At 54.8% G+C, this 16,134-nt stretch overlaps 58 non-coding genes across 58 annotated transcripts; all 58 read right to left on the reverse strand.

The window, feature by feature from the left end:
• Positions 1–1,366: 1,366 nt before the first annotated feature.
• Positions 1,367–1,440, reverse strand: TRNAN-GUU (transfer RNA asparagine (anticodon GUU)). Its single transcript has one exon. It is a non-coding gene; the product is annotated as a tRNA-Asn (tRNA).
• A 223-nt stretch (positions 1,441–1,663) lies between these two features.
• TRNAN-GUU (transfer RNA asparagine (anticodon GUU)) lies at positions 1,664–1,737 on the reverse strand. The gene has a single exon. It is a non-coding gene; the product is annotated as a tRNA-Asn (tRNA).
• Positions 1,738–1,811: 74 nt separating this feature from the next.
• Positions 1,812–1,885, reverse strand: TRNAN-GUU (transfer RNA asparagine (anticodon GUU)). The gene has a single exon. It is a non-coding gene; the product is annotated as a tRNA-Asn (tRNA).
• A 1,265-nt stretch (positions 1,886–3,150) lies between these two features.
• On the reverse strand, positions 3,151–3,224 carry TRNAN-GUU (transfer RNA asparagine (anticodon GUU)). The gene has a single exon. It is a non-coding gene; the product is annotated as a tRNA-Asn (tRNA).
• A 216-nt stretch (positions 3,225–3,440) lies between these two features.
• Positions 3,441–3,514, reverse strand: TRNAN-GUU (transfer RNA asparagine (anticodon GUU)). Its single transcript has one exon. It is a non-coding gene; the product is annotated as a tRNA-Asn (tRNA).
• A 74-nt stretch (positions 3,515–3,588) lies between these two features.
• Positions 3,589–3,662, reverse strand: TRNAN-GUU (transfer RNA asparagine (anticodon GUU)). The gene has a single exon. It is a non-coding gene; the product is annotated as a tRNA-Asn (tRNA).
• A 75-nt stretch (positions 3,663–3,737) lies between these two features.
• TRNAN-GUU (transfer RNA asparagine (anticodon GUU)) lies at positions 3,738–3,811 on the reverse strand. Its single transcript has one exon. It is a non-coding gene; the product is annotated as a tRNA-Asn (tRNA).
• Positions 3,812–4,624: 813 nt separating this feature from the next.
• On the reverse strand, positions 4,625–4,698 carry TRNAN-GUU (transfer RNA asparagine (anticodon GUU)). The gene has a single exon. It is a non-coding gene; the product is annotated as a tRNA-Asn (tRNA).
• A 965-nt stretch (positions 4,699–5,663) lies between these two features.
• TRNAN-GUU (transfer RNA asparagine (anticodon GUU)) lies at positions 5,664–5,737 on the reverse strand. The gene has a single exon. It is a non-coding gene; the product is annotated as a tRNA-Asn (tRNA).
• Positions 5,738–7,302: 1,565 nt separating this feature from the next.
• TRNAN-GUU (transfer RNA asparagine (anticodon GUU)) lies at positions 7,303–7,376 on the reverse strand. Its single transcript has one exon. It is a non-coding gene; the product is annotated as a tRNA-Asn (tRNA).
• A 72-nt stretch (positions 7,377–7,448) lies between these two features.
• On the reverse strand, positions 7,449–7,522 carry TRNAN-GUU (transfer RNA asparagine (anticodon GUU)). The gene has a single exon. It is a non-coding gene; the product is annotated as a tRNA-Asn (tRNA).
• A 75-nt stretch (positions 7,523–7,597) lies between these two features.
• On the reverse strand, positions 7,598–7,671 carry TRNAN-GUU (transfer RNA asparagine (anticodon GUU)). The gene has a single exon. It is a non-coding gene; the product is annotated as a tRNA-Asn (tRNA).
• A 76-nt stretch (positions 7,672–7,747) lies between these two features.
• Positions 7,748–7,821, reverse strand: TRNAN-GUU (transfer RNA asparagine (anticodon GUU)). The gene has a single exon. It is a non-coding gene; the product is annotated as a tRNA-Asn (tRNA).
• A 75-nt stretch (positions 7,822–7,896) lies between these two features.
• TRNAN-GUU (transfer RNA asparagine (anticodon GUU)) lies at positions 7,897–7,970 on the reverse strand. The gene has a single exon. It is a non-coding gene; the product is annotated as a tRNA-Asn (tRNA).
• Positions 7,971–8,045: 75 nt separating this feature from the next.
• On the reverse strand, positions 8,046–8,119 carry TRNAN-GUU (transfer RNA asparagine (anticodon GUU)). The gene has a single exon. It is a non-coding gene; the product is annotated as a tRNA-Asn (tRNA).
• A 224-nt stretch (positions 8,120–8,343) lies between these two features.
• TRNAD-GUC (transfer RNA aspartic acid (anticodon GUC)) lies at positions 8,344–8,417 on the reverse strand. Its single transcript has one exon. It is a non-coding gene; the product is annotated as a tRNA-Asp (tRNA).
• Positions 8,418–8,491: 74 nt separating this feature from the next.
• TRNAK-UUU (transfer RNA lysine (anticodon UUU)) lies at positions 8,492–8,565 on the reverse strand. Its single transcript has one exon. It is a non-coding gene; the product is annotated as a tRNA-Lys (tRNA).
• Positions 8,566–8,786: 221 nt separating this feature from the next.
• Positions 8,787–8,860, reverse strand: TRNAN-GUU (transfer RNA asparagine (anticodon GUU)). The gene has a single exon. It is a non-coding gene; the product is annotated as a tRNA-Asn (tRNA).
• A 75-nt stretch (positions 8,861–8,935) lies between these two features.
• On the reverse strand, positions 8,936–9,009 carry TRNAN-GUU (transfer RNA asparagine (anticodon GUU)). The gene has a single exon. It is a non-coding gene; the product is annotated as a tRNA-Asn (tRNA).
• A 75-nt stretch (positions 9,010–9,084) lies between these two features.
• Positions 9,085–9,158, reverse strand: TRNAN-GUU (transfer RNA asparagine (anticodon GUU)). Its single transcript has one exon. It is a non-coding gene; the product is annotated as a tRNA-Asn (tRNA).
• Positions 9,159–9,233: 75 nt separating this feature from the next.
• TRNAN-GUU (transfer RNA asparagine (anticodon GUU)) lies at positions 9,234–9,307 on the reverse strand. Its single transcript has one exon. It is a non-coding gene; the product is annotated as a tRNA-Asn (tRNA).
• Positions 9,308–9,381: 74 nt separating this feature from the next.
• TRNAN-GUU (transfer RNA asparagine (anticodon GUU)) lies at positions 9,382–9,455 on the reverse strand. The gene has a single exon. It is a non-coding gene; the product is annotated as a tRNA-Asn (tRNA).
• Positions 9,456–9,529: 74 nt separating this feature from the next.
• Positions 9,530–9,603, reverse strand: TRNAN-GUU (transfer RNA asparagine (anticodon GUU)). The gene has a single exon. It is a non-coding gene; the product is annotated as a tRNA-Asn (tRNA).
• Positions 9,604–9,677: 74 nt separating this feature from the next.
• TRNAN-GUU (transfer RNA asparagine (anticodon GUU)) lies at positions 9,678–9,751 on the reverse strand. The gene has a single exon. It is a non-coding gene; the product is annotated as a tRNA-Asn (tRNA).
• A 75-nt stretch (positions 9,752–9,826) lies between these two features.
• Positions 9,827–9,900, reverse strand: TRNAN-GUU (transfer RNA asparagine (anticodon GUU)). Its single transcript has one exon. It is a non-coding gene; the product is annotated as a tRNA-Asn (tRNA).
• Positions 9,901–9,975: 75 nt separating this feature from the next.
• Positions 9,976–10,049, reverse strand: TRNAN-GUU (transfer RNA asparagine (anticodon GUU)). The gene has a single exon. It is a non-coding gene; the product is annotated as a tRNA-Asn (tRNA).
• Positions 10,050–10,124: 75 nt separating this feature from the next.
• Positions 10,125–10,198, reverse strand: TRNAN-GUU (transfer RNA asparagine (anticodon GUU)). The gene has a single exon. It is a non-coding gene; the product is annotated as a tRNA-Asn (tRNA).
• A 75-nt stretch (positions 10,199–10,273) lies between these two features.
• TRNAN-GUU (transfer RNA asparagine (anticodon GUU)) lies at positions 10,274–10,347 on the reverse strand. Its single transcript has one exon. It is a non-coding gene; the product is annotated as a tRNA-Asn (tRNA).
• A 74-nt stretch (positions 10,348–10,421) lies between these two features.
• On the reverse strand, positions 10,422–10,495 carry TRNAN-GUU (transfer RNA asparagine (anticodon GUU)). The gene has a single exon. It is a non-coding gene; the product is annotated as a tRNA-Asn (tRNA).
• A 74-nt stretch (positions 10,496–10,569) lies between these two features.
• On the reverse strand, positions 10,570–10,643 carry TRNAN-GUU (transfer RNA asparagine (anticodon GUU)). The gene has a single exon. It is a non-coding gene; the product is annotated as a tRNA-Asn (tRNA).
• A 74-nt stretch (positions 10,644–10,717) lies between these two features.
• On the reverse strand, positions 10,718–10,791 carry TRNAN-GUU (transfer RNA asparagine (anticodon GUU)). Its single transcript has one exon. It is a non-coding gene; the product is annotated as a tRNA-Asn (tRNA).
• A 75-nt stretch (positions 10,792–10,866) lies between these two features.
• Positions 10,867–10,940, reverse strand: TRNAN-GUU (transfer RNA asparagine (anticodon GUU)). Its single transcript has one exon. It is a non-coding gene; the product is annotated as a tRNA-Asn (tRNA).
• Positions 10,941–11,015: 75 nt separating this feature from the next.
• TRNAN-GUU (transfer RNA asparagine (anticodon GUU)) lies at positions 11,016–11,089 on the reverse strand. The gene has a single exon. It is a non-coding gene; the product is annotated as a tRNA-Asn (tRNA).
• A 75-nt stretch (positions 11,090–11,164) lies between these two features.
• Positions 11,165–11,238, reverse strand: TRNAN-GUU (transfer RNA asparagine (anticodon GUU)). The gene has a single exon. It is a non-coding gene; the product is annotated as a tRNA-Asn (tRNA).
• A 75-nt stretch (positions 11,239–11,313) lies between these two features.
• Positions 11,314–11,387, reverse strand: TRNAN-GUU (transfer RNA asparagine (anticodon GUU)). The gene has a single exon. It is a non-coding gene; the product is annotated as a tRNA-Asn (tRNA).
• A 75-nt stretch (positions 11,388–11,462) lies between these two features.
• TRNAN-GUU (transfer RNA asparagine (anticodon GUU)) lies at positions 11,463–11,536 on the reverse strand. The gene has a single exon. It is a non-coding gene; the product is annotated as a tRNA-Asn (tRNA).
• Positions 11,537–11,611: 75 nt separating this feature from the next.
• TRNAN-GUU (transfer RNA asparagine (anticodon GUU)) lies at positions 11,612–11,685 on the reverse strand. The gene has a single exon. It is a non-coding gene; the product is annotated as a tRNA-Asn (tRNA).
• Positions 11,686–11,759: 74 nt separating this feature from the next.
• TRNAN-GUU (transfer RNA asparagine (anticodon GUU)) lies at positions 11,760–11,833 on the reverse strand. The gene has a single exon. It is a non-coding gene; the product is annotated as a tRNA-Asn (tRNA).
• A 74-nt stretch (positions 11,834–11,907) lies between these two features.
• On the reverse strand, positions 11,908–11,981 carry TRNAN-GUU (transfer RNA asparagine (anticodon GUU)). Its single transcript has one exon. It is a non-coding gene; the product is annotated as a tRNA-Asn (tRNA).
• Positions 11,982–12,055: 74 nt separating this feature from the next.
• On the reverse strand, positions 12,056–12,129 carry TRNAN-GUU (transfer RNA asparagine (anticodon GUU)). The gene has a single exon. It is a non-coding gene; the product is annotated as a tRNA-Asn (tRNA).
• A 75-nt stretch (positions 12,130–12,204) lies between these two features.
• On the reverse strand, positions 12,205–12,278 carry TRNAN-GUU (transfer RNA asparagine (anticodon GUU)). The gene has a single exon. It is a non-coding gene; the product is annotated as a tRNA-Asn (tRNA).
• A 75-nt stretch (positions 12,279–12,353) lies between these two features.
• Positions 12,354–12,427, reverse strand: TRNAN-GUU (transfer RNA asparagine (anticodon GUU)). The gene has a single exon. It is a non-coding gene; the product is annotated as a tRNA-Asn (tRNA).
• Positions 12,428–12,502: 75 nt separating this feature from the next.
• TRNAN-GUU (transfer RNA asparagine (anticodon GUU)) lies at positions 12,503–12,576 on the reverse strand. The gene has a single exon. It is a non-coding gene; the product is annotated as a tRNA-Asn (tRNA).
• Positions 12,577–12,651: 75 nt separating this feature from the next.
• On the reverse strand, positions 12,652–12,725 carry TRNAN-GUU (transfer RNA asparagine (anticodon GUU)). The gene has a single exon. It is a non-coding gene; the product is annotated as a tRNA-Asn (tRNA).
• A 75-nt stretch (positions 12,726–12,800) lies between these two features.
• TRNAN-GUU (transfer RNA asparagine (anticodon GUU)) lies at positions 12,801–12,874 on the reverse strand. The gene has a single exon. It is a non-coding gene; the product is annotated as a tRNA-Asn (tRNA).
• Positions 12,875–12,949: 75 nt separating this feature from the next.
• TRNAN-GUU (transfer RNA asparagine (anticodon GUU)) lies at positions 12,950–13,023 on the reverse strand. The gene has a single exon. It is a non-coding gene; the product is annotated as a tRNA-Asn (tRNA).
• Positions 13,024–13,098: 75 nt separating this feature from the next.
• Positions 13,099–13,172, reverse strand: TRNAN-GUU (transfer RNA asparagine (anticodon GUU)). The gene has a single exon. It is a non-coding gene; the product is annotated as a tRNA-Asn (tRNA).
• A 74-nt stretch (positions 13,173–13,246) lies between these two features.
• TRNAN-GUU (transfer RNA asparagine (anticodon GUU)) lies at positions 13,247–13,320 on the reverse strand. Its single transcript has one exon. It is a non-coding gene; the product is annotated as a tRNA-Asn (tRNA).
• A 74-nt stretch (positions 13,321–13,394) lies between these two features.
• TRNAN-GUU (transfer RNA asparagine (anticodon GUU)) lies at positions 13,395–13,468 on the reverse strand. Its single transcript has one exon. It is a non-coding gene; the product is annotated as a tRNA-Asn (tRNA).
• Positions 13,469–13,543: 75 nt separating this feature from the next.
• TRNAN-GUU (transfer RNA asparagine (anticodon GUU)) lies at positions 13,544–13,617 on the reverse strand. The gene has a single exon. It is a non-coding gene; the product is annotated as a tRNA-Asn (tRNA).
• Positions 13,618–13,692: 75 nt separating this feature from the next.
• On the reverse strand, positions 13,693–13,766 carry TRNAN-GUU (transfer RNA asparagine (anticodon GUU)). The gene has a single exon. It is a non-coding gene; the product is annotated as a tRNA-Asn (tRNA).
• A 75-nt stretch (positions 13,767–13,841) lies between these two features.
• On the reverse strand, positions 13,842–13,915 carry TRNAN-GUU (transfer RNA asparagine (anticodon GUU)). The gene has a single exon. It is a non-coding gene; the product is annotated as a tRNA-Asn (tRNA).
• Positions 13,916–13,990: 75 nt separating this feature from the next.
• On the reverse strand, positions 13,991–14,064 carry TRNAN-GUU (transfer RNA asparagine (anticodon GUU)). The gene has a single exon. It is a non-coding gene; the product is annotated as a tRNA-Asn (tRNA).
• A 1,207-nt stretch (positions 14,065–15,271) lies between these two features.
• On the reverse strand, positions 15,272–15,345 carry TRNAN-GUU (transfer RNA asparagine (anticodon GUU)). The gene has a single exon. It is a non-coding gene; the product is annotated as a tRNA-Asn (tRNA).
• A 76-nt stretch (positions 15,346–15,421) lies between these two features.
• On the reverse strand, positions 15,422–15,495 carry TRNAD-GUC (transfer RNA aspartic acid (anticodon GUC)). The gene has a single exon. It is a non-coding gene; the product is annotated as a tRNA-Asp (tRNA).
• Positions 15,496–15,569: 74 nt separating this feature from the next.
• On the reverse strand, positions 15,570–15,643 carry TRNAN-GUU (transfer RNA asparagine (anticodon GUU)). The gene has a single exon. It is a non-coding gene; the product is annotated as a tRNA-Asn (tRNA).
• Positions 15,644–15,864: 221 nt separating this feature from the next.
• On the reverse strand, positions 15,865–15,938 carry TRNAN-GUU (transfer RNA asparagine (anticodon GUU)). The gene has a single exon. It is a non-coding gene; the product is annotated as a tRNA-Asn (tRNA).
• Positions 15,939–16,013: 75 nt separating this feature from the next.
• Positions 16,014–16,087, reverse strand: TRNAN-GUU (transfer RNA asparagine (anticodon GUU)). Its single transcript has one exon. It is a non-coding gene; the product is annotated as a tRNA-Asn (tRNA).
• Between the last annotated feature and the right edge of the window lie 47 nt (positions 16,088–16,134).

The raw sequence follows: 16,134 nt of genomic DNA on the forward strand, positions 1-16,134 counted from the left end.
CCATCAAAGCTATCAGCGCAAAGAAAAAAGAAGCGAGACAACGCCCCCGGGAATGCTCGAACCTCCAACCTTTCGGTTAACAGCCGAACGCGCTAGCCAATTGCGCCACGGATGCAGTCGTGCTGTACTCACACCAGCGTCAGAACATTTCATCAAAGCTAAGAGTGCAAAGAAAAAAGAAGCAAGACATTGTCCCCGGGAGGGCTCGAACCTTCGACCTTTCGGTTAAATGCCGAACTCGCTAGCCAATTTCGCCACGGAGGCAGTCGTGCTGCACTCTCACCACCGCAGAACATTCCATCAACGCTAACAGTGCAAAAAAAAAAGAAGCTAGACAACGCCCCCGGGAGAGCTCGAACCTCCAACCTTCCGGTTAACAGCCGATCGCACAAGCCGATTGCGCAACGAAGGCAGTAGTGCTGCACTCTCACGAACGTCAGAACATTCCTCCAAAGCTATCTGCGCAAAGAAAAAATGCGACACACCGCCCCCGGGAGGGCTCCGACCCCCAACCTTTCGGTAAAGGGCCGAACTCGTTAGCCGATTGCGCCGCGGAGGCAGTCGTGCTGCACTCTCACGGCAGTCAGAACATTCCTCCAAAGCTATCAGCGCAAAGAAAAATGCGACACACCGCCCCCGGGAGGGTCGAACCTCCAACCTTTCGGTTAAGAGCCGAACTCGTTAGCCGATTGCGCTGCGGAGGCAGTCGTGCTGCGCTCTAACGACCGTCAGAACATTCCTCCAAAGCCATCAGTGCAAAGAAAAAAATCGACACACACCGCCCCCAGGAGGACTTGAACCTCCAACCTTTCGCTTAAGAGCCGAACTCCTTAGCCGATTGCGACGCGGAGGCAGGCGTGCTGTACTCTCACGACCGTCAAAAGATTCCTTCAAAGCTATGAGCGCAAAGAAAAAAAAGCAACACACACCACCCCCGGGAGGACTTGAACCTCCAACCTTTCGCTTAAGAGCCGAACTCGTTAGCCGATTGCACCGCGGAGGCAGTCATGCTGCACTCTCACGACCGTGAGAACATTCCTCCAAAGCTATCAACGCAAAGAAAAGAGACCGCTACAGCGCCCCCGGGAGGGCTCGAACCTCCAACCTTTCGCTTAACAGCCGAACTTGCTGGCCAATTGCGCCACGGAGGCAGTCGTGCTGCTCTCTCACCATCGCCCGAACATTTCTCCAAAGCTGTCAGCGCAAAGAAAAAAGTGACACCTCGCCCCAGGGAGGGCTCGAACCTCCAACCTTTCGGTTAACAGCCGAACGCGCCAGCATATTGCGCCACGGAAGCAGTCGTGCTGCTCTCTCACCACCGTCAGAACACTTCTCCAAAGCTGTCAGCGCAAAAAAAACGACTCCTCGCCCCCGGGAAGGCTCGAACCTCCAACCTTTCGGTTAACAGCCGAATGCGCTAGCCGATTGCGCCACGGAGGCAATCGTCCTGCTCTCTCACGACCGTCAGAACATTCCATCAAAGCTATCAGCGCAAAGAAAAAAGAACCGAGACCACTCCCCGTGAGGGCTCGAACATCCAACCTTTCGGTTAACAGCCAAACGCGCTATCCGATTGCGCCACGGAGGAAATCATCCAGCTCTCTCACGCCCGTCAGTATATTCCATCAAAGCTATCAGCGCAAAGAAAAAAGAAGCGAGACAACGCCCCCGAGAGGGCTCGAACCTCCAACCTTTCGGTTAACAGCCGAACGCGCTAGCCGATTGCGCCACGGAATCAGTCGTGCTGCTCTCTTACCACCGTCAGAACATTTCTCCAAAGCTGTCAGCGCAAAGAAAAAAAAGCGACACCCCGCCCCCGGGAGGGCTCGAACCTCCAACCTTTCGGTTAACAGCCCTACGAGCTAGCCGACTGCGCCACGGAGGCAATCGTGCTGCTCTCTCACCACCATCAGAACATTCCGTCAAAGCTATCAGCGCAAAGAAAAAAGAAGCAAGACAACGACGCCGGGAATGCTCGAACCTCCAACCTTTCGGTTAACAGCCGAACGAGCTAGCCAATTGCGCCACGGATGCAGTCGTGCTGTACTCTCACCAGCGTCAGAACATTTTCATCAAAGCTAAGAGTGCAAAGAAAAAAGAAGCTAGACAACGTCTCCGGGAGGGCTCGAACCTTCGACCTTTCGGTTAAATGCCGAACTCGCTAGCCAATTTCGCCACGGAGGCAGTCGTGCTGAACTCTCACCACCGTCAGAACATTCCATCAAAGCTAACAGTGCAAAGAAAAAAGAAGCTAGACAACGCCCCCGGGAGGGCTCGAACCTCCAACCTTCCGGTTAACAGCCGATCGCGAGAGCCAATTGCGCAACGAAGGCAGTCGTGCTGCACTCTCACGACCGTCAGAACATTCCTCCAAAGCTATCAGCGCAAAGAAAAAATGCGACACACCGCCCCCGGGAGGGCTCCAACCCCCAACCTTTCGGTTAAGAGCGGAACTCGTTAGCCGATTGCGCCGCGGAGGCAGTCGTGCTGCACTCTCACGATAGTCAGAACATTCCATCAAAGCTATCAGCGCAAAGAAAAAAGAAGCGAGACAATGCCCCCGGGAATGCTCGAACCTCCAACTTTTCGGTTAACAGCCGAACGCGCTAGCCAATTGCGCCACGGATGCAGTCGTGTTGTACTCTCACCAGCGTCAGAACATTTCATCAAAGCTAAGAGTGCAAAGAAAAAAGAAGACAGACAACGTCCCCGGGAGGGCTCGAACCTTCGACCTTTCGGTTAAATGCCGAACTCGCTTGCCAATTTCGCCACGGAGGCAGTCGTGCTGCACTCTCACCACCGTCAGAACATTCCATCAACGCTAACAGTGCAAAGAAAAAAGAAGCTAGACAACGCTCCCGGGAGGGCTCGAACCTCCAACCTTCCGGTTAAACCCCGATCGCGCAACCCGATTGCGCAACGAAGGCAGTCGTGCTGGTCTCTCACGAACGTCAGAACATTCCTCCAAAGCTATCAGCGCAAAGAGAAAATTCGACACACCGCCCCAGGGAGGGTCGAACCTCCAACCTTTCGGTTAAGAGCCGAACTCGTTAGCCGATTGCGCTGCGGAGGCAGTCGTGCTGCTTGCTCTCTTGCCACCGTCAGAACATTTCTCCAAAGCTATCAGCGCAAAGAATAAAAGCGACACAACGCCCCCGGGAGGGTTCGAACCTCCAACCTTTCGGTTAACAGCCGAACGCGCTAGCCAATTGCGCCACGGAGGCAGTCGTGCTGGTCTCTCACCACCGTCAAAACTTTTCTGCAAAGCTGTCAGCGCAAAGAAAAAAGTGACACCTCGCCCCCGGGAAGGCTCGAACCTCCAACCTTTCGGTTAACAGCCGAACGCGCCAGCATATTGCGCCACGGAGGCAGCCGTGCTGCTCTCTCACCACCGTCACAACATTTCTCCAAAGCTGTCAGCGCAAAAAAAAACGACTCCTCGCCTCCGGGAGGGCTTGAACCTCCAACCTTTCGGTTAACAGCCGAAAGCGCTAGCCAATTGCGCCACGGAGGCCGTCGTGCTGCTCTCTCACCACCGTCAGAACATTTCTCCAAAGCTGTCAGCGCAAAGAAAAAAAAGCGACACCTCGCCCCCGGTTGGGCTCGAACCTCCAACCTTTCGGTTAACAGCCGAATGCGCTAGCCGATTGCGCCACGGAGGCAATCGTCCTGCTCTCTCACGACCGTCAGAGTATTCTAACAAAGCTATCAGTGCAAAGAAAAAAGAAGCGAGACAATGCCCCCGGGAGGGCTCGAACCTCCAACCTTTCGGTTAACAGCCGAACTCGTTAGCCAATTGCGCCACGAAGGCAGTCGTGCTGTACTCTCACCACCGTCAGAACATTCCATCAAAGCTAACAGTGCAAAGAAAAAAGAAGCTAGACAACGCCCCCGGGAGGGCTCGAACCTCCAACATTTCCGTCAAGAGCTGAACTCTTTAGCCAATTGCGCCGCGGAGGCAGTCGTGCTGTACTCTCACCAGCGTCAGAACATTCCATCAAAGCTAACAGTGGAAAGAGAAAAGAAGCTAGACAACGCTCCCGGGAGGGCTCGAACCTCCAACCTTCCGGTTAACAGCCGATCGCGCAAGCCGATTGCGCAACGAAGGCAGTCGTGCTGGTCTCTCACGAACGTCAGAACATTCCTCCAAAGCTATCAGCGCAAAGAGAAAATTCGACACACCGCCCCAGGGAGGGTCGAACCTCCAACCTTTCGGTTAAGAGCCGAACTCGTTAGCCGATTGCGCTGCGGAGGCAGTCGTGCTGTACTCTCACGACCGTCAAAAGATTCCTCCAAAGCTATGAGCGCAAAGAAAAAAAAGCAACACACACCACCCCCGGGAGGACTTGAACCTCCAAACTTTTGGTTAAGAGCCGAACTCGTTAGCCGATTACGCCACGGAGGCAGTCGTGGCGCACACTCACGATAGTCGGAACATTCCATCAAAGCTATCAGCGCAAAGAAAAAAAGCGACACACCGCTCCGGGAGGGCTCAAACCTCCAACCTTTCGGTAAACAGCTGAACGCGCTAGCCAATTGCACCACGGAGGCAGTCGTGCTGCTCTCTCACCACCGTCAGAACATTTCTCCAAAGCTGTCAGCGCAAAGAAAAAAAACGACTCCTCGCCCCCGGGAGGGCTCGAACCTCCAACCTTTCGGTTAACAGCCGATTGCGCTAGCCGATTGCGCCACGGAGGCAATCGTCCTGCTCTCTCACGACCGTCAGAACATTCCATCAAAGCTAAGAGTGCAAAGAAAAAAGAAGCTGGACAACGCCCCCTGCAGGGCTCGAACCTCCAACCTTTCGGTTAACAGCCGATCGCGCAAGCCAATTGCGCAACGAAGGCAGTCGTGCTGCACTCTCACGACCGTCAGAACATTCCTTCAAAGCTATCAGCGCAAAGAAAAAATGCGACACACCGCCCCCTGGAGGGCTCGAACCTCCAATCTTTCGGTTAAGAGCCGAACTCGTTAGCCGATTGCGCCACGAAGGCAGTCGTGCTGTACTCTCACCACCGTCAGAACATTCCATCAAAGCTAACAGTGCAAAGAAAAAAGAAGCTAGACAACGCCCCCGGGAGGGCTCGAACCTCAAACATTTCCGTCAAGAGCTGAACTCTTTAGCCAATTGCGCCGCGGAGGCAGTCGTGCTGTACTCTCACCAGCGTCAGAACATTCCATCAAAGCTATCAGCGCAAAAAAAAAGAAGCAAGACAACGTCCCCGGGAGGGCTCGAACCTTCGACCTTTCGGTTAAAATTCGAACTCGGTAGGCAATTTCGCCCCGGAGGCAGTCGTGCTGCACTCTCACCACCGTCAGAACTTTCCATCAAAGCTAACAGTGCAAAGAAAAAAGAAGTTAGACAACGCCCACGGGAGGGCTCGAACCTCCAACCTTCCGGATAACAGCCGATCGCGCAAGCCAATTGCGCAACGAAGGCAGTCGTGCTGCACTCTCACGACCGTCAGAACATTCCTTCAAAGCTATCAGCGCAAAGAAAAAATGCGACACACCGCCCCCGGGAGGGCTCCAACCCCCAACCTTTCGGTTAAGAGCCGAACTCGTTAGCCGATTGCGCCGCGGAGGCAGTCGTGCTGAACTCTCACGATAGTCAGAACATTCCATCAAAGCTATCAGCGCAAAGAAAAAAAGAAGCGAGACAACGCCCCCGGGAATGCTCGAACCTCCAACCTTTCGGTTAACAGCCGAACGCGCTAGCCAATTGCGCCACGGAGGCAGTCGTGCTGTACTCTCACCAGCGTCAGAACATTTCATCAAAGCTAAGAGTGCAAAGAAAAAAGAAGCAAGACAACGTCCCCGGGAGGGCTCGAACCTTCGACCTTTCGGTTAAATGCCGAACTCGCTAGCCAATTTCGCCACGGAGGCAGTCGTGCTGCACTCTCACCACCGTCAGAACATTCCATCAAAGCTAACAGTGCAAAGAAAAAAGAAGCTAGACAACGCCCCCGGGAGGGCTCGAACCTCCAACCTTCCGGTTAACAGCCGATCTCACAAGCCAATTGCGCAACTAAGGCAGTCGTGCTGCACTCTCACGACCGTCAGAACATTCCTCCAAAGCTATCAGCGCAAAGAAAAAAATGTGACACACCGCCCCCGGGAGGGCTCCAACCCCCAATCTTTCGGTTAAGAGCCGAACTCGTTAGCCGATTGCGCTGCGGAGGCAGTCGTGCTGCACTCTAACGACCGTCAGAACATTCCTCCAAAGCCATCAGTGCAAAGAAAAAAAAGCGACACACACCGCCCCCGGGAGGACTTGAACCTCCAACCTTTCGCTTAAGAGCCGAACTCCTTAGCCGATTGCGAAGCGGAGGCAGGCGTGCTGTACTCTCACGAACGTCAAAAGATTCCTCCAAAGCTATGAGCGCAAAGAAAAAAAGCAACACACACCACCCCCGGGAGGACTTGAACCTCCAAACTTTTGGTTAAGAGCCGAACTCGTTAGCCGATTGCGCCACGGAGGCAGTCGTGGCGCACTCTCACGATAGTCGGAACATTCCATCAAAGCTATCAGCGCAAAGAAAAAAGAAGCGAGACAACGCCCCCGGGAATGCTCGAACCTCCAACCTTTCGGTTAACAGCCGAACGCGCTAGCCAATTGCGCCACGGATGCAGTCGTGCTGTACTCTCACCAGAGTCAGAGCCTTTCATCAAAGCTAAGAGTGCAAAGAAAAAAGAAGCAAGACAACGTCCCCGGGAGGGCTCGAACCTTCGACATTTCGGTTAAAATCCGAACTCGGTAGCCAATTTCGCCCCGGAGGCAGTCGTGCTGCACTCTCACCACCGTCAGAACTTTCCATCAAAGCTAACAGTGCAAAGAAAAAAGAAGTTAGACAACGCCCACGGGAGGGCTCGAACCTCCAACCTTCCGGTTAACAGCCGATCGCGCAAGCCAATTGCGCAACGAAGGCAGTCGTGCTGCACTCTAACGACCGTCAGAACATTCCTCCAAAGCCATCAGTGCAAAGAAAAAAAAGCGACACACACCGCCCCCGGGAGGACTTGAACCTCCAACCTTTCGCTTAAGAGCCGAACTCCTTAGCCGAGTGCGACGCGGAGGCAGGCGTGCTGTACTCTCACGACCGTCAAAAGATTCCTCCAAAGCTATGAGCGCAAAGAAAAAAAGCAACACACACCACCCCCGGGAGGACTTGAACCCCCAACCTTTCGCTTAAGAGCCGAACTCGTTAGCCGATTGCACCGCGGAGGCAGTCATGCTGCACTCTCACGACCGTCAGAACATTCCTCCAAAGCTATCAACGCAAAGAAAAGAGACCGCTACAGCGCCCCCGGGAGGGCTCGAACCTCCAACCTTTCGGTTAACAGCCGAACGCGCTAGCCAATTGCGCCACGGAGGCAGTCGTGCTGCTCTCTCACCACCGTCCGAACATTTGTCCAAAGCTGTCAGCACAAAGAAAAAAGTGACACCTCGCCCCCGGGAGGGCTCGAACCTCCAACCTTTCGGTTAACAGCCGAACGCGCCAGCATATTGCGCCACGGAGGCAGTCGTGCTGTTCTCTCACCACCGTCAGAACATTTCTCCAAAGCTGTCAGCGCAAAGAAAAAAAAAACGACTCCTCGCCCCCGGGAGGGCTCGAACCTCCAACCTTTCGGTTAACAGCCGAACGCGCTAGCCAATTGCGCCACGGAGGCCGTCGTGCTGCTCTCTCACCACCGTCAGAACATTTCTCCAAAGCTGTCAGCGCAAAGAAAAAAAAAAGCGACACCTCGCCCCCGGGAGGGCTCGAACCTCCAACCTTTCGGTTAACAGCCGAATGCGCTAGCCGATTGCGCCAAGGAGGCAATCGTCCTGCTCTCTCACGACCGTCAGAACATTCCATCAAAGCTATCAGCGCAAAGAAAAAAGAAGCGAGACCACGCCCCCGGGAGGGCTCGAACCTCCAACCTTTCGGTTAACAGCCGAACGCGCTATCCGATTGCGCCACGGAGGCAATCATCCAGCTCTCTCACGCCCGTCAGTATATTCCATCAAAGCTATCAGCGCAAAGAAAAAAGAAGCGAGAAGACGCCCCCGGGAGGGCTCGAACCTCCAACCTTTCGGTTAACAGCCGAACGCGCTAGCCGATTGCGCCACGGAGGCAGTCGTGCTGCTCTCTTACCACCGTCAGAACATTTCTCCAAAGCTGTCAGCGCAAAGAAAAAAAAGCGACACCCCGCCCCCGGGAGGGCTCGAACCTCCAACCTTTCGGTTAACAGCCCAACGAGCTAGCAGACAGCGCCACGGAGGCAATCGTGCTGCTCTCTTACCACCGTCAGAACTTTTTTTCAATGCTCTCAGCGGAAAGAAAAAAAATAGCGACACACCGCCACCGGGAGGGCTCTAACCTCCAACCTTTCGGTTGACAGCCGAATGCGCTAGCCGATTGCGCCACGGAGGCAATCGTGCTGCTCTCTTGCCACCGTCAGAACATTTCTCCAAAGCTATCAGCGCAAAGAAAAAAAAGCGACACAACGCCCCCGGGAGGGCAAGAACCTCCAACCTTTCGGTTAAAAGCCGAACGCGCTAGCCAATTGCGCCACGGAGGCAGTCGTTCTGGTCTCTCACCACTGTCAAAACTTTTCTGCAAAGCTGTCAGCGCAAAGAAAAAAAGCGACACAACGCCCCCGGGAGGGCTCGAACTGCCAACCTTTCCGTTAAGAGCCGAACGCGCTAGCCAATTGCGCCACGGAGGCCGTCGTGCTGCTGTCTCACCACAGTCAGAACATTTCTCCAAAGCTGTCAGCGCAAAGAAAAAAAAGCGACACCTCGCCCCCGGGAGGGCTCGAACCTCCAACCTTTCGGTCAACAGCCGAATGCGCTAGCCGATTGCGCCACGGAGGCAATCGTCCTGCTCTCTCACGACCGTCAGAACATTCTATCAAAGCTATCAGTGCAAAGAAAAAAGAAGCGAGAGAACGCGCCCGGGAGGGCTCGAACTTCCAACCTTTCGGTTAACAGCCGAACGCGCTATCCGATTGCGCCACGGAGGCAATCGTCCTGCTCTCTCACGACCGTCAGAACATTCCATCAAAGCTATCAGCGCAAAGAAAAAAGAAGCGAGAGAACGCCCCCGGGAGGGCTCGAACCTCCAACCTTTCGGTTAACAGCCGAATGCGCTAGCCGATTGCGCCACGGAGGCAATCGTCCTGCTCTCTCACGACTGTCAGAACATTCCATCAAAGCTATCAGCGCGAAGAAAAAAGGAGCGAGAGAACGCGCCCGGGAGGGCTCGAACCTCCAACCTTTCGGTTAACAGCCGAACGCGCTATCCGATTGCGCCACGGAGGCAATCGTCCTGCTCTCTCACGACCGTCAGAACATTCTATCAAAGCTATCAGTGCAAAGAACAAAAAGCGACACCTCGCCCCCGGGAGGGCTCGAACCTCCAACCTTTCGGTTAACAGCCGAATGCGCTAGCCGATTGCGCCACGGAGTCAATCGTCCTGCTCTCTCACGACCGTCAGAACATTCTATCAAAGCTATCAGTGCAAAGAACAAAAAGCGACACCTCGCCCCCGGGAGGGCTCGAACCTCCAACCTTTCGGTTAACAGCCGAATGCGCTAGCCGATTTCGCCACGGAGGCAATCGTCCTGCTCTCTCACGACCGTCAGAACATTCTATCAAAGCTATCAGTGCAAAGAACAAAAAGCGACACCTCGCCCCCGGGAGGGTTCGAACCTACAACCTTTCGGTTAACAGCCGAATGCGCTAGCCGATTGCGCCACGGAGGCAATCGTCCTGCTCTCTCACGACCGTCAGAACATTCTATCAAAGCTATCAGTGCAAAGAAAAAAGAAGCGAGACAACGCGCCCGGGAGGGCTCGAACCTCCAACCTTTCGGTTAACAGCCGAACGCGCTATCCGATTGCGCCACGGAGGCAATCGTCCAGCTCTCTCACGACCGTCAGAACATTCTATCAAAGCTATCAGTGCAAAGAAAAAAGAAGCGAGAGAACGCGCCCGGGAGGGCTCGAACCTCCAACCTTTCGGTTAACAGCCGAACGCGCTATCCGATTGCGCCACGGAGGCAATCGTCCAGCTCACTCACGACCGTCAGAACATTCCATCAAAGCTATCAGCGCAAAGAAAAAAGAAGCGAGACAACGCCCCCGGGAGGGCTCGAACCTCCAACCTTTCGGTTAACAGCCGAACGCGCTAGCCGATCGCGCCACGGAGGCAGTCGTGCTGCTCTCTTACCACCGTCAGAACATTCCATCAAAGCTATCAGCGCAAAGAAAAAAGAAGCGAGAGAACGCCCCCGGGAGGGCTCGAACCTCCAACCTTTCGGTTAACAGCCGAATGCGCTAGCCGATTGCGCCACGGAGGCAATCGTCCTGCTCTCTCACGACCGTCAGAACATTCTATCAAAGCTATCAGTGCAAAGAACAAAAAGCGACACCTCGCCCCCGGGAGGGCTCGAACCTCCAACCTTTCGGTTAACAGCCGAATGCGCTAGCCGATTGCGCCACGGAGGCAATCGTCCTGCTCTCTCACGACCGTAAGAACATTCTATCAAAGCTATCAGTGCAAAGAACAAAAAGCGACACCTCGCCCCCGGGAGGGCTCGAACCTCCAACCTTTCGGTTAACAGCCGAATGCGCTAGCCGATTGCGCCACGGAGGCAATCGTCCTGCTCTCTCACGACCGTCAGAACATTCTATCAAAGCTATCAGTGCAAAGAACAAAAAGCGACACCTCGCCCCCGGGAGGGCTCGAACCTCCAACCTTTCGGTTAACAGCCGAATGCGCTAGCCGATTGCGCCACGGAGGCAATCGTCCTGCTCTCTCACGACCGTCAGAACATTCCATCAAAGCTATCAGCGCAAAGAAAAAAGAACCGAGACAACGCCCCCGGGAGGGCTCGAACCTCCAACCTTTCGGTTAACAGCCGAACGCGCTAGCCGATTGCGCCACGGAGGCAATCGTCCTGCTCTCTCACGACCGTCAGAACATTCCATCAAAGCTATCAGTGCAAAGAAAAAAGAAGCGAGACAACGCGCCCGGGAGGGCTCGAACCTCCAACCTTTCGGTTAACAGCCGAACGCGCTATCCGATTGCGCCACGGAGGCAATCGTCCAGCTCTCTCACGACCGTCAGAACATTCTATCAAAGCTATCAGTGCAAAGAAAAAAGAAGCGAGACAACGCGCCCGGGAGGGCTCGAACCTCCAACCTTTCGGTTAACAGCCGAACGCGCTATCCGATTGCACCACGGAGGCAATCGTCCAGCTCTCTCACGACCGTCAGAACATTCTATCAAAGCTATCAGTGCAAAGAAAAAAGAAGCGAGAGAACGCGCCCGGGAGGGCTCGAACCTCCAACCTTTCGGTTAACAGCCGAACGCGCTATCCGATTGCGCCACGGAGGCAATCGTCCAGCTCACTCACGACCGTCAGAACATTCCATCAAAGCTATCAGCGCAAAGAAAAAAGAAGCGAGACAACGCCCCCGGGAGGGCTCGAACCTCCAACCTTTCGGTTAACAGCCGAACGCGCTAGCCGATCGCGCCACGGAGGCAGTCGTGCTGCTCTCTTACCACCGTCAGAACATTCCATCAAAGCTATCAGCGCAAAGAAAAAAGAAGCGAGAGAACGCCCCCGGGAGGGCTCGAACCTCCAACCTTTCGGTTAACAGCCGAATGCGCTAGCCGATTGCGCCACGGAGGCAATCGTCCTGCTCTCTCACGACCGTCAGAACATTCTATCAAAGCTATCAGTGCAAAGAACAAAAAGCGACACCTCGCCCCCGGGAGGGCTCGAACCTCCAACCTTTCGGTTAACAGCCGAATGCGCTAGCCGATTGCGCCACGGAGGCAATCGTCCTGCTCTCTCACGACCGTAAGAACATTCTATCAAAGCTATCAGTGCAAAGAACAAAAAGCGACACCTCGCCCCCGGGAGGGCTCGAACCTCCAACCTTTCGGTTAACAGCCGAATGCGCTAGCCGATTGCGCCACGGAGGCAATCGTCCTGCCCTCTCACGACCGTCAGAACATTCTATCAAAGCTATCAGTGCAAAGAACAAAAAGCGACACCTCGCCCCCGGGAGGGCTCGAACCTCCAACCTTTCGGTTAACAGCCGAATGCGCTAGCCGATTGCGCCACGGAGGCAATCGTCCTGCTCTCTCACGACCGTCAGAACATTCCATCAAAGCTATCAGCGCAAAGAAAAAAGAACCGAGACAACGCCCCCGGGAGGGCTCGAACCTCCAACCTTTCGGTTAACAGCTGAACGCGCTAGCCGATTGCGCCACGGAGGCAATCGTCCTGCTCTCTCACGACCGTCAGAACATTCCATCAAAGCTATCAGTGCAAAGAAAAAAGAAGCGAGACAACGCGCCCGGGAGGGCTCGAACCTCCAACCTTTCGGTTAACAGCCGAACGCGCTATCCGATTGCGCCACGGAGGCAATCGTCCAGCTCTCTCACGACCGTCAGAACATTCCATCAAAGCTATCAGTGCAAAGAAAAAAGAAGCGAGACAACGCGCCCGGGAGGGTTCGAACCTCCAAACTTTCGGTTAACAGCCGAACGCGCTAGCCGATTGCGCCACGGAGGCAATCGTCCTGCTCTCTCACGACCGTCAGAACATTCTATCAAAGCTATCAGTGCAAAGAAAAAAGAAGCGAGACAACGCGCCCGGGAGGGCTCGAACCTCCAACCTTTCGGTTAACAGCCGAACGCGCTATCCGATTGCGCCACGGAGGCAATCGTCCAGCTCTCTCACGACCGTCAGAACATTCTATCAAAGCTATCAGTGCAAAGAAAAAAGAAGCGAGAGAACGCGCCCGGGAGGGCTCGAACCTCCAACCTTTCGGTTAACAGCCGAACGCGCTATCCGATTGCGCCACGGAGGCAATCGTCCAGCTCACTCACGACCGTCAGAACATTCCATCAAAGCTATCAGCGCAAAGAAAAAAGAAGCGAGACAACGCCCCCGGGAGGGCTCGAACCTCCAACCTTTCGGTTAACAGCCGAACGCGCTAGCCGATCGCGCCACGGAGGCAGTCGTGCTGCTCTCTTACCACCGTCAGAACATTCCATCAAAGCTATCAGCGCAAAGAAAAAAGAAGCGAGAGAACGCCCCCGGGAGGGCTCGAACCTCCAACCTTTCGGTTAACAGCCGAATGCGCTAGCCGATTGCGCCACGGAGGCAATCGTCCTGCTCTCTCACGACCGTCAGAACATTCTATCAAAGCTATCAGTGCAAAGAACAAAAAGCGACACCTCGCCCCCGGGAGGGCTCGAACCTCCAACCTTTCGGTTAACAGCCGAATGCGCTAGCCGATTGCGCCACGGAGGCAATCGTCCTGCTCTCTCACGACCGTAAGAACATTCTATCAAAGCTATCAGTGCAAAGAACAAAAAGCGACACCTCGCCCCCGGGAGGGCTCGAACCTCCAACCTTTCGGTTAACAGCCGAACGCGCTAGCCGATTGCGCCACGGAGGCAATCGTCCTGCTCTCTCACGACCGTCAGAACATTCCATCAAAGCTATCAGTGCAAAGAAAAAAGAAGCGAGACAACGCGCCCGGGAGGGCTCGAACCTCCAACCTTTCGGTTAACAGCCGAACGCGCTATCCGATTGCGCCACGGAGGCAATCGTCCAGCTCTCTCACGACCGTCAGAACATTCCATCAAAGCTATCAGTGCAAAGAAAAAAGAAGCGAGACAACGCGCCCGGGAGGGTTCGAACCTCCAAACTTTCGGTTAACAGCCGAACGCGCTAGCCGATTGCGCCACGGAGGCAATCGTCCTGCTCTCTCACGACCGTCAGAACATTCTATCAAAGCTATCAGTGCAAAGAAAAAAGAAGCGAGACAACGCGCCCGGGAGGGCTCGAACCTCCAACCTTTCGGTTAACAGCCGAACGCGCTATCCGATTGCGCCACGGAGGCAATCGTCCAGCTCTCTCACGACCGTCAGAACATTCTATCAAAGCTATCAGTGCAAAGAAAAAAGAAGCGAGAGAACGCGCCCGGGAGGGCTCGAACCTCCAACCTTTCGGTTAACAGCCGAACACGCTAGCCGATTGCGCCACGGAGGCAGTCGTGCTGCTCTCTTACCACCGTCAGAACATTTCTCCAAAGCTGTCAGCGCAAAGAAAAAAAAAATTGCCCGCAGCTTCCCTCGGGGGAACACTGAGGAGGATGCGGAGCATATAATTGGTTAACGGGGTGTTAAAGTGCGACTTACTTGGGTCGATGGCTAAATTGGTTAACGTGGTTGTGAAATGGGATGTTAAATTGCGACTTACTTGGGTCGCTGGCTAAATTGGTTAACGTGGTTGTAGGAGGGGTGTAAAATGAGTGAACACGTACGACACGTATGCGAAAGGGCGGTGTTTATTTATTGCGACGAACTTTGAGCACGATGGCTATTTGGTCGGTAAAGTGAAGAGTGAGTGGATCGGGTTGCAGCGGTCGTAGGTTGAAATTTGCAAAGACGTGGTCGATGCAGGTTCCGCGAATGGTGGTCGGCTGGTGGTGTTTGCAGTCGTCGTGCGTTGCGCGTTTCTGCGAGTGTCGCGACGCCATGTATTCGACTATCGCGGGTAGCATCGGGATCGGCCTCTCGTCGCCGACGCTTGCACTCGGCTTCCCGTTTTCGAAAGTCCGGGTCCTCTTGTCGACGCTTACGTTTCAAAGCGGCCGAATCCGGTGCTGCTGCTCGACGCTGACGTCTCTCAGCGGCTTCACGTTCTCTAAGTTGAGCATCTTCCGCCCGACGCCGACGTTTACGTTCGGCGTCGCGAGCTCTTCTCCGCGCTGCCTTGTCTTCGGACGACGACTTGGTTGCGGTTCCGCCAACACTTTGGCCGGCGCTGGTCGAAGGGACGTCGATCATTGCGACCTCGGACGTCGACGCGCCGTACAAACCAACCGACGAGCGGCAACTGAGCCAGCGAGCACCGACCTTGAGTATATATACAGCGCGACGGCGCATGCACTGTCAGCTGTCGAATGTTCGAGAAGGGGGAGAAGCGCAATGGCGCATGCGCGCGCGTCAGCTGCCGATGTTCTCGAAGCGCGACTGCGCACGCGCGCGCGTCAGCTGCCGATGTTCTTGAAGCGTGACGGCGCATGCGCGCTACATTATACAGCCAGCGAATTATCGTGAAGAGGAGAAGCGCACGCGGTGTGTAGAGGAGGAAGGGATGCACAGATGGTGGAAGAAGGAGGAGGAAGCTTGCGGACGGCGCCGCACTACAAGCCTCGAGTATTAGACGCTCCGCATCTAAAAAAGCGACACCCCGTCCCCGGGAGGGCTTGAACCTCCAACCTTTCGGTTAACAGCCCAACGAGCTAGCCGACTGCGCCACAGAGGCAATCGTGCTGCTCTCTTACCACCATCAGAACTTTTTTTCAATGCTATCAGCGGAAAGAAAAAAAGTAGCGACACACCGCCACCGGGAGGGCTCTAACCTCCAACCTTTCGGTTGACAGCCGAATGCGCTAGCCGATTGCGCCACGGAGGCAATCGTGCTGCTCTCTTGCCACCGTCAGAACATTTCTCCAAAGCTATCAGCGCAAAGAAAAAAAAGCGACACAACGCCCCCGGGAGGGCTCGAACCTCCAACTTTTCGGTTAACAGCCGAACGCGCTAGCCAATTGCGCAACGGAGGCAGTCGTGCTGGTCTCTCACCACTGTCAAAACTTTTCTGCAAAGCTGTCAGCGCAAAGAAAAAAAGCGACACAACGCCCCCGGGAAGGCTCCAACCTACAACCTTTCCATTAAGAGCCGAACGCGCTAGCCAATTGCGCCACGGAGGCCGTCGTGCTGCTGTCTCACCACAGTCAGAACATTTCTCCAAAGCTGTCAGCGCAAAGAAAAAAAAGCGACACCTCGCCCCCGGGAGGGCTCGAACCTCCAACCCTTCGGTTAACAGCCGAATGCGCTAGCCGATTGCGCCATGGAGGCAATCGTCCTGCTCTCTCACGACCGTCAGACTATTCTATCAAAGCTATCAGTGCAAAGAAAAAAGAAGCGAGACAACGCGCCCGGGAGGGCTCGAACCTCCAACCTTTCGGTTAACAGCCGAACGCGCTATCCGATTGCGCCACGGAGGCAATCGTCCAGCTCTCTAACGACCGTCAGTATATTCCATCAGAGCTAT

Source organism: Rhipicephalus microplus, unplaced genomic scaffold, assembly GCF_043290135.1.
Source record: "Rhipicephalus microplus isolate Deutch F79 unplaced genomic scaffold, USDA_Rmic scaffold_45, whole genome shotgun sequence".
Classification (NCBI taxonomy): domain Eukaryota; kingdom Metazoa; phylum Arthropoda; class Arachnida; order Ixodida; family Ixodidae; genus Rhipicephalus; species Rhipicephalus microplus.